Below are 8,325 nucleotides of genomic sequence, written 5' to 3'. Positions count from 1 at the left end.
CCTAAAGAACAAATAGATCTGTGTTGGAAGAAGTACAGACAGAATTCTCCTTGGAGGCCAGGATGGCCACACTTCATCTCTCATATCTTGGACATATTGTCAGGAGGGACCAGTCACTGGAGAGGGATATCATGGTTGGTAAGGTGGAGAGTCAGAGAATAAGAGGAAGACCCCCAGAGAGATGCATTGGCAACATAGTGGCATCAGTGGGCTCAAGTATGACAACAATTGTGAGGTTAGCCCAGGACCAGGCAGTGTTTTCTTCTGTTGTGCATAAGTTCCTTATGAGTTGGAACCGATTCGATGGCCCCTAACAACATCCTACATAATCACAGCACATATTCTTCCCAATTTACTTGCACCATTCTCCAAAATAACACCATCTCCTGCTATAATAAAATGCTATGTTTGAAAAAGGAGAGAGAGAGAGAATAGCAACCTGCTTGCTAACCAAACTTGGTGAGTCAAATGCACAGCTGCTCCACAGGGGAAAAGATCTAGTGATCTGTTCCCTTAAAAATTTTTGTTGTTAAGTGCCAGTGAGTCAGTTCTGACTCAGCAACCCAGTATATGATTACTGAGGAGCAGCAGGTGGGTTTGAGCTTCCCACCTTATGTCTTGCTGTCCAGTGTGGATCCCACAGTGCCATACCAGGAATCGCCCCTGAAACATTACAGCCCTGGAAAACCTATGGAATAGTTCTACTTTCTCCTCCAGGGCCAGTATGAGTATATTCGACAGCACACAACAATTTGACAGAATCTATTTGATGGCACAAAATAACAAAAGATCATAAAAGTTTGCAACAAATTTAAATGAATACTAATCATACAAAAATGTTTTCAGGCTACAAAATAATTAAACAAAACATCAATAAAATAAAGACAACTGGAAAATCTTCAAATATTTGAAAATTAAAGAGCATATTTCTAAATAATCAAGGGACAAATAAATAATATCTAGAGATATATCATTAAACTCAATGAATATACAATTTATCAAAATATGTGAAATGCAGTGAAAAGGTTGCTTACAGTATAACTTGCAATTCAGTTCCTATATTGGAAATGAAATAAGATCCTTCTTCTTTCTTTATACAGACACTAGTCACTAGATTTAGTGCTTAAATCAGTATAGACTCATCAAACTTGATTATGTTCATAGTAACCTTTCTGAAAAAGCTTACTTTCACAGTTACTGGGAGTTAGGGCTTGAACATGTCTTTTAGGGGACATAATTCAAAGCACTACAAAGGGTAATATACAATAATTAAATGCTTTACTTTAAACCACCCATTGACGATTGAACTTGGATTTTTTTGAAATGACCTTTAACATAACACACAAGGCCACTATGCAGGAAGCTTCAAAAGAGATGAAAATAAAATTTTCATGTATTGAATACATGGAATCCTTGTATGGACTGCCAAAAGAACCAATAGATCCATTTGGAAGAAGCGTAGCCAGAGTGCTCCTTAGAGGCCAAGATGGCTAAACTTTGTCTCTCATACTTTGGACACATTGTCAGGAAGGAACAGTTGCTGGAGGAGGATATCATGTTTGGTAAGATGGAGGGTCAGAGAAAAAGAGGAAGACCCCCAGTGAGATGATTTGGCCAAGTGGCAGCATCGATGGACTCAAGCACGGCAACAGTAGTGAGGTTGGCCCAGGATTTTGCAGTGTTTCATTCTGCTGTGCATAAGGTCCGACCATGGTTGGTAGCATCATGCTTAAGTATTGATTTGATATTGCAGATAATATTAAAGTTGCCCAAAAATTGTGAACATTTGAATCTAACTAAATAATGAAAATAATTAGAATATGTGGTTAAGTTGAGGTAATTTAACTGTACATAATGTATATGAGTGGAGTCCTGGTGTGGAATGTGGGCTAATGCGTCAGACTGCAACGTCATTTGAACTGCAAGGTCTATGGTTCCAGCTTACCAGCTGCTCCTTAGAAACCCTATATGGGTCGTTATGTATAGGAATCAACTCAATGACACTTAACAACAATAACAACAATGTATATGAGAAGTCCTGGTGTGATATGTAGGATAAGCACTGGTCTACTAACCATATGTCAGTGGTTAAAACCCATCAGTCATGCCTCGGAAAACCCTCAGCATGGTCGCAATGAGTCAGAGTTGATCCGACAGTAATTAAGAATAATAATGTATATGAAAACAAATTGCCTGTTGAATTCTGAAACAGTCTTATTATTTAATTTTATGCGTTGGTTATTGTTGTTGCTAAGTGCCATCAAGTCAGTTTCTACTCAGAGCCTCCTTGTATAGGCTTTCTGGGGAGCTGCTGGTGAGAGTGCATTACCGACATTGTGGTTCAAATTGACTTTGAAGTCCAGTGCATTAGCCCATAGCATTAAGTGCAGCAGTAACCACAGCTGGTAAGGGTGACAGAAATCGGGTGAACCCCATTACAAGCTAAGCAAATTTAAGAAGAGTTTTGCAAAAATATGCAGATATAGAAGAGAGAAAACAGTGGTCAGGAATTTTCCCCTAATATCTCACATTTTTCTGTATCTGGACATAATGTCAACTTTATGGCCAACCAAGAAATGAGAAAGATTGAATGATCTCCATTTTAAAAACAAATATGTCACCTCTCTTTCCTCTTTATTTTTAAATCCTTGAGGAGTAACTAGTCTCCAAGAGAATTAGTTGTGACTCCCAAACTGCAAGTTGTGAATAAGCCAAATCGCATACTCAATATTATGCACAACGTCTCCGGGGTACTATAAGCTTGTTCAGGGTGCTTCTTTTCCCCCAGAACAACCTTGGGAGAGCTAAAAGAAAGTAAACATACGACATATAATGGGAGAAGGGAGGGAGAAAGAACACTGCATTTCAAGGAGAGATGATCCAAGAGAATCAAGCGGATTCCAACTAGTTCTCTGATGGTGAAAAGGCAGCTAACACACTGCCTAGTCTGTAGAAGATACTCAATTGGTGTTCGAGACAGTATTGAAGCTAACTGACTTAGATTTATTAAAAGTTATTGCTATACAGAGACTACCACCCGTACTCACTTTTTCTAGACAACACTCTATTATGTAGAGCTCCTGTGTGATGTTATCATTAATGTGTTCAGCTGCTAGCCAAAAGTTTGGAGGTACAAATATACTCAGAGGTACCTCAGAAGAAAATTCTGGTAATCTACTGAAAAATCAGCCGCTGAATGCTCTATGGAGTATAGTTTTACTGTAGCATTCAAGAGAATGACTTGAGTTGTGATCAACTTTATAACAATGTTGTTAGTTGCCATCAAGTCATTACTGACTCATAGTGACCTTATGCACAACAGAACAAAACACTGCCCAATTCTGGGCCAACCTCACAATTGTTGCCATGCTTGAGTCCATTGATGCTGCCACTTTGCCAATTCATCTCACTGGGGGTCTTACTCTTTCTCTCTGACAACATACTACCAAACATGATATCCTTCTCCAGTGACTGGTCCTTCCTGACAGTATGTCCGGAGCGTGAGAGACAAAGTTTGGCCATCCTGGCCTCCAAGGAGCACTCCGGCTGCACTTTTTCCAACACAGATCTGTTGGTTCTTTTGGCAGTCCATGGCAATTTCAATATTCTCCTCTAACACTGTAACTAGAAAGCATCAATTCTTCTACAATCTTCCTTATTCACTGTCCAGCTTTTGCATGCATATGAGGTTATTGAACATACCGTGGCTTGGGTCAAGCACACCTTTTTTAGGTGTCCTTATATGCTTATATACAGACTCATATATGAGAGAAGACAAGACCCACATTTGTTAAAGGACAAATGCTAAGTACATAAATCTGATCATGATAAGCTCTAAAATGGAAACCTAGGTCCATATACTCCTGGAATTTCATCTGCTTATAAACTGTGCAGCAACTTAGCAGGAAGTTTCAAGCTAGCCCTGTGCTTTGTAGTAATGAGATTCTTTCGATAACGGATTTCAGCACTAACCCACGACCTACTTGTTTATATAATTTATTATTGCTAAAATTGAATGCACATTTTTATGTGAGTGCACTATTTAAATATTTCACAAATATTAACTACTTTGGTACTCACAATAAAGAAATAAAAGTGTTGTCTTGGTTTATAGAAAGGTAGACTGAGGCAGACATGCATTAAATATGCAATTCATCATTCTGTCATTGCTAAGACAAAACTGGAGGTTGAAGACAGTATCGGACTGCAGAATCCAAGCTACTTAAATAGGTTAATAAAAACATCAAACTTGTACATTATTGATTCTTCTGGGTGATGCCAAGGAAGAATCATATTGATACATTTTGGTTTTTTCCTTAGAGAAGTTTTGATGATTCCATCATGCTGTGGTTTCCCTAAGCATTTAATCCAGAGCCCTTCCTCTGAGCCAGGCACCAACTAAGTCACTTTAGAGTACAAAAGTCTATCAATAACAAAGCCACTACTCTCAAGCAGCATATAATCGTAAAAAAATTAAAATATAATTAATAAAATTGCTAGTGAGACTATGAAATGATGGGACATAAGTTGAGAGATTTAACTTGTCAGCAAGAGGGATGCTATTATAGAACAAAAGAAATGCAGAATCACAGTTAATTCGTTACAGCGTCAGTATGAATCCTAGACTTCCAGTTTCCCAATTTTTAATGTATTTTTTTATAAATTCAGTATTCAGTATAAAAATGATTTTTAAAAATATATTTTGAGCTACCTAATACGTTTTAATGTTGTTTAAAAAAGGGGGGGGAGGGGACAAATATAAACATATTTACCTGAAAGGGAGAAAAATACACATTGCTTTTAATATTAGGACCTTCATGATTCAAAGTTAAGAACAAATAATTTAGAACCAGGTATTGTTGTTTGCTGTTATGTACCATGGAGTCGGTTCCAACTCATAGCGACCCTGCACAGGGTTTCCAAGGCTGTAAATCTTTATGGGAGCAGAAAGCCTCATCTTTCTTTGGCGGAACAGCTGGTAGTTTCGTATAGCATAATATAATATTAATAAGAAGAATATATTTTAAAATGAAGTAACATTTCTAAATCCAAATGACAAAAATAATAGTTAATTTTCACACTGCCTAACCAGTAAAATGACAACAGTAACAAGAAGTCATTTCTGATTCACCTTACTGCTTATTACATACTATTGCTCAATTTTGATTGAGTACTTATTATTCTGTCCAGAATTAGGTAAGGAACTAAGATTTTTCTATAAGATATTTTGATATGCTTAGATTCATAAGACGTAAGAAACAGGAATAACATATTTACTATAAGAGTAAAGTTCTGCATTACTCATAAAAAGTGTGCAATTGTAAACCATTAATTCCTAACTAAAATGACCTCTTCTCAAAATGTTTTAGAGTAGAGTATGTCTAAGGGCACTCAAGCTTACTAGTCCATGATTGTAGCCGCAGTAATGAGATCAGATCAGTGTAGCTCAGACTTATCAGGTAGTATGGAAGACAGCAAAAAAGAAGAAAGATCAATTGCGGTCCAAGCCCAAAATCCACTTGCTTCTTTCTTTTCCCCTCCACTTTCTTCCTCTAGATCTATCAGACTGCAGATCTCTCCAGGTTATCAGTAGAGCTATGGTATCTATGTAGGGTGTTTTACTTTCTCATGCCTAAAATTTTACCTGCCAAACAAAAATGTGAAAAAATAGAATCAAAACACAAAGGGACATCTTCTGCAGTGTTTACTGAATGCAATCCATTTAAAAAAATATATCCTTCCATCTCCACTACTCATCTGTCAGTCTGTCATACTGTGGTGTCTTGTGTGTTCCTGTGATTCTGGAAGCTATGCCAATGCTGTTTTAAATACCAGCAGGGTCAACTGTGCTGGACAGATTTCAGCTGAGCTTCCAAATAGAGAAGGACTAGAAACGAGGATAGCCCAACTACTTCTAAGTATTTAGTCACTGAAAACCTTGTGAATATCAGTGGAAAATTGTCAGTACCAGAATACCGAACATAGAAACATGAGGAGAGCACCCGAATATTGTCAGATATAATGCCAGAAAATGAGCCCCTTAGGGGCTGGGGAAAAGCTGCTTACTCAAAGTAGACTGGACCCTGATGTTGCAAATGGAGTAAAGCTTTCAGGACTTTCATTTGCTGATGGGGCACAATGCAAAATGAAAAACAGCTACAGACATCCATTAATAATAAGAACATAGAATGTATGAAGCATGAATCTAGGAAAATTGGAAGTTGTCAAAAATGAAATGGAATGCAAAAACATTGATATTCTAAGCATTTGTAAGCTGAAATGGACTGGTGTGGGCCATTTTGAATCTGACAATCACATGGTTTACTTTGCTGGAAATGACAATTTGAAGAGGCATGACACTGCATTCATCATCAAAAAGAACATTTCAAGTTCTATCTGGAAGTACAGCACTGTGTGTGATAGGATAATATCCATACTCCTTTGAAGACCAGTTAATACCACTGTTATTGAAATTTATGCACCAACCACTAAAGCCAGGGATGATGAAATTGAAGAATTGTACCAAATTCTTCAGTCTGAAATTGATTGACCATGTTATCATGATGTACTGATAATTACTGGCAATTTGAATGCAAAGGTTGGAAATAAAGTGGAAGGGCCAGTCACTGGAAAATAAAGCCTGGTGACAGAAATGATGCGGGAGTTTGCATGACAGATTTTTTCTAGACCAATGACTTCTTCACTTCAATGCCTTTTTTCAAAAGCATAAAAGACTACTCCACACATGGACCTCATGAGATGGAATACACAGAAATAAAATTGACTACATCCGTGGAAATAGACAGTGGAAAAACTACATATCATCAGCAAATCAAGACCAGGGTCAGACTATGGAACAATCAATTGCTCATATGCAAGTTTTGGCTGAAGTTAGAGAAAATTAAAACAAGTACATAAGAGCCAAAGTATGACCTTGAACATGCCCCACGTGAATTTAGAGATCATCTGAAGAGCAGATTTGATGCATTAAACACTAATGACTGAACACCAAAAGAATTGTGGGAGGACATCAAGAACATCATACTGGAAGATAGACAGGAACATCATACGGGAAGACAGACAAGGTCATTAAGAGACAAAAAAGAAGGAATAGACCAAATGAATGTCAGAAAAGATTCTGCAACTTGCTTTCTAGTGAACAGATGCTAAAGCAAATGGAAGAAATGAGGAGGCAAAAGTGATGGGCAGAAATTTCAAGGTACAGCTTGAGAAGACAATGCAAATATAATGAAATGTAAAAAGACCTAGGAGTTAGAAAAACAAAAGGGAAGAAAAGGTTCAGCATTTCTCAAGCTGTAAGAACTGAAAGAAAAACAAATCAACCCTTGACTTACAATACTGAAGGAATCTATGGGCAAATTATTGAATGAAGCAGAAAACATAAAATGAAGATGAAAGGAATTCACCGTCACCATACAAACCATTTCAACATGTAGCATAAGAACAAGAGCCAATTATACTGAAGGAAGAAGTCCAAAGTGCACTGAAGGCACTGGGAAAGAACAAGGCATAGGAAATGAGGGAGTACAAATTGAAATCTATCAACAAACTGAGGCACACACTCATCCATGCCAAGAAATCTGGAAAACAGCTACCTGACCAACTAATTGAAATTGATGAACTATATTTGTGCCCATGCCAAAAAGGCGTAATCCAATAGAAAGCTTAAATCATAGGTCAATATCATTAATATAGTATGCAAATAAAATTTTGCTAAAGATAATTCAAAAACTGCTGCAGCAGTACATTGACAGGGAGCTGCCAGAGTTTCAGGCTGGATTCAGATGAAGATGTGGAACAAGGGACATCATTGCTAACATCACATGGATCTTGGATGAAAGCATAGAATACCAGAAGGATGTTTACCTGTCTTTACTGACTACACAGAAGCTTTTCATCTTGTGGATTATGACAAGATATGGACAACACTGAGGAGAATGAATAATTCAAAACACTTAATTGCGAGGAACCTGTACATAGTCCAAGAAACAGTCATTCAAAAAGAACAAGGATAATGAATGGTTTAAAATCAGGAAAGGTGTATGCCAGGGTTGTATTCTTTCACCATCCTTATTTAATCTGTATACTGAGGAATAATCTGAGAAACTGGATTATATGGAGAAGAATGTGGCATAAGAACTGGAGGAAGATTCATTAGCAACCTATAACATGCAAATAATACAACTTTGTGTGCTGATGAAGATGAAAGACAATAATAGCCTTCAGTATTAGCTGCAGCTCAATATAAAATAAAATAAAAAATCCTCACAACTGGACCAATAACTATCATCAAGATAAATGGAG

This window comes from Chrysochloris asiatica, unplaced genomic scaffold, assembly GCF_000296735.1.
Source record: "Chrysochloris asiatica unplaced genomic scaffold, ChrAsi1.0 scaffold00093, whole genome shotgun sequence".
Classification (NCBI taxonomy): domain Eukaryota; kingdom Metazoa; phylum Chordata; class Mammalia; order Afrosoricida; family Chrysochloridae; genus Chrysochloris; species Chrysochloris asiatica.
Note: the sequence above shows the minus strand (reverse complement) of the source record.